This window comes from Limulus polyphemus, unplaced genomic scaffold (assembly GCF_000517525.1).
Source record: "Limulus polyphemus unplaced genomic scaffold, Limulus_polyphemus-2.1.2 Scaffold6971, whole genome shotgun sequence".
NCBI lineage: Eukaryota > Metazoa > Arthropoda > Merostomata > Xiphosura > Limulidae > Limulus > Limulus polyphemus.
This window is the reverse complement of record NW_013672581.1, coordinates 21,699-24,205: the sequence shown is the minus strand read 5'-3', so window position 1 is coordinate 24,205 and position 2,507 is coordinate 21,699. Positions and strand designations below refer to the sequence as shown.

Genomic DNA, 2,507 nt, shown 5'->3' with positions numbered 1-2,507 from the left:
TTTACCTTTTAAACGTATAACACCATTTGCTGATGATACAAACGGAGAAGGGTGTGTGTGTGCCACAATTTAGATAAATGACTAACGCTACCTCTGCAATGAAGTGGCAAGTAAAGTATTTCTAAACATAAATATGTCCGACACATACTAACTCAGTGGAGTTTTTTATATTAAAAAAACCTGGGTAAAAATCCTCTTCAATTCCATTAATTACAGAATTCCAAACACGTTTGAAGGCTATGCCTTAACCATGAATTGTATAAAAGGTCATTACATAGCTTTCATTAATATCTTCTGAAGTAATCCATGTATGTTTTCAACTTCTTTTATCTACTTCGTGTACTTTCTTTATACACAGAAGAACATGGCATCAAAAGTTGGTGTAAAATATGGATCAGATGATACGAATTGTTACAAAATATTTAAACCACCTTAATTCAGAATATCAGTTTGATATTCAGTGAATTTTGTTCCTGAAAAAACTAGTACAAAAAATTTCAGTACTGGCCTTCGTAAGTAACAGCAGTAGAAAAAAGCTTAAAGCACTAAACATTACTGAAAATATGCACTGGACTGTTTCAGTTTTCTTTCTGAATGAAAAATTGTATTTGGTTGAAATAAAATATCATGTTTTTTTTTAAATATCTGTAAAAAAATCTAAATTACAGAACAAGTAGGTAGAAATTCAGATTGTTGACATAATTCCACAATGATGCTCTGCTTGTTTTTCAGATATTTACATAAAGCTAATCAAGGGCTATCTATATATATATATATTCATCCTTAACTATTGAACTGAAGGACTAGAAAGAAGGCAGCTGGTGAACCCAACCAACTCTTGAGCTACTTTAATCAGATAATTGAATTTGATTGTCTCTCAGATTAACATGCTAATCACTGGATGTGGACCCCCTCAGATTAACATGTAAGAGGATGTGAATTGTGGACCCCCTCAGATTAACATGCTAATCACTGGATGTGGACCCCCTCAGATTAACTTGCTAATCACTAGATTCAACCTAGGCCAATTACACAAAGAAAAGTCCAAATTAACAAATTCATGTGCTGTTGAAAACTCATATGAAGTCACAAGGACATGTATATCGTGGAAATTGAAATAAATACAAAGAACTGAAATAATAATTCACTGTTCAAACAGTTTCATAACTTGTTCTGAACAATTATATCTGTCCGTTCATTTGAGTGTGACAACCTGAGTCTTGAAAATAAAAACCTCATTTGAAGACAGTAAGAATGTAAGACTAGGAGGCATAAAAACATATCTGAAAACAACTCCAAGTACGTGGACAAAAATAAAACTACACACAAGAACCTGAATGTGTATCTTAGAATCTTAAACCCTGTATCTGACTCTTGGACAATTCCTGTTTATCACCTGACTTCAAAATCACTAACAAACAAGTCTGAGTTGACCGAAACAAACAGCATTATGTAAACTACTGACCTTACTCGTGACTTCTGAAAGCTAACAGTTAAAAGTTTAAACAACAAGTCTCAAACCTCCAAGATAATTGTTAAACACGGCACAGGAAAGGTTAAACATTGCCATATATATACTAAATCATGTTTCTCGTACTTACAGTACCAAAAAACAAATCAGTTACTTTGTAACAAATATTGCATAATTTCAACGAGAGATATTACTATAACATTAAAAACATAAAATGTTCAGTTATTCTTTTTCTACGTAACATTATATATATATATATTACTTTTTTTTTATAATAGCTAAGCTATTGCAGTTGTTCAATAACAAAATGGTTTAGTATTAGCCACAGTTTAATAACTATTCATTATAGTCCAGGAAATACTTACTACTAATTATACATTACAAGTATATTCAATATAATCAACACAACTTGCTATCTTCTGCTTTAATTAATCTCAGTTTTACTTCATTTGTAACTCTTTCACTGATTGGTTAAATAAGATGATCTCCATCCAGCACGTTCTTACTCCCCTGAAATCATCATAGATATACTGGTACTAGTCCCCTGTAGTACATCATTAGCTTGTTCACCACTTAGGTTTTGGTGGTACTAGTCCCCCGTAGTACACCATTAGCTTGTTCACCACTTAGGTTTTGGTGGTACTAGTCCCCCGTAGTACACCATTAGCTTGTTCACCACTTAGGTTTTGGTGGTACTAGTCCCCTGTAGTACACCATTAGCTTGTTCTCGTATTGCTTTTTGAAAAGCTTTTTTTTTATCAATTTCAATTTGTTGGTTTTGTTGACATTTTCCTTATATGGATGGTTTGAAACATTTCTTTGAAACCATTTTTATATTCATCAAAAAAATAGAAAGGGTTTCGTGCATGTGTGTGGTACCCAGATCAAGTCATGCTTTACTTCATAAAAAAACATTGTTCCGCAGGTGGATGGCATCGATCTAACCAACCTAAGTGGTGTTCTTTAATGTTTATAAGTTGGTTTAAAACTTTGTTAATCAAAATCATAGCAACAGTCACTGTTATACACAGTTTAA

General features: G+C 32.6%; 1 long non-coding RNA gene across 1 annotated transcript in view; it reads right to left on the bottom strand.

The window, feature by feature from the left end:
• Nucleotides 1–2,194, bottom strand: part of LOC111089668 — a 5,868-nt gene extending 3,674 nt beyond the window's left edge. Inside the window, exon 1 of the long non-coding RNA XR_002613880.1 lies at nucleotides 6–2,194. This is a non-coding gene — a long non-coding RNA (uncharacterized LOC111089668). The remainder of the gene's footprint in view (nucleotides 1–5) is intronic.
• Nucleotides 2,195–2,507: the final 313 nt, after the last annotated feature.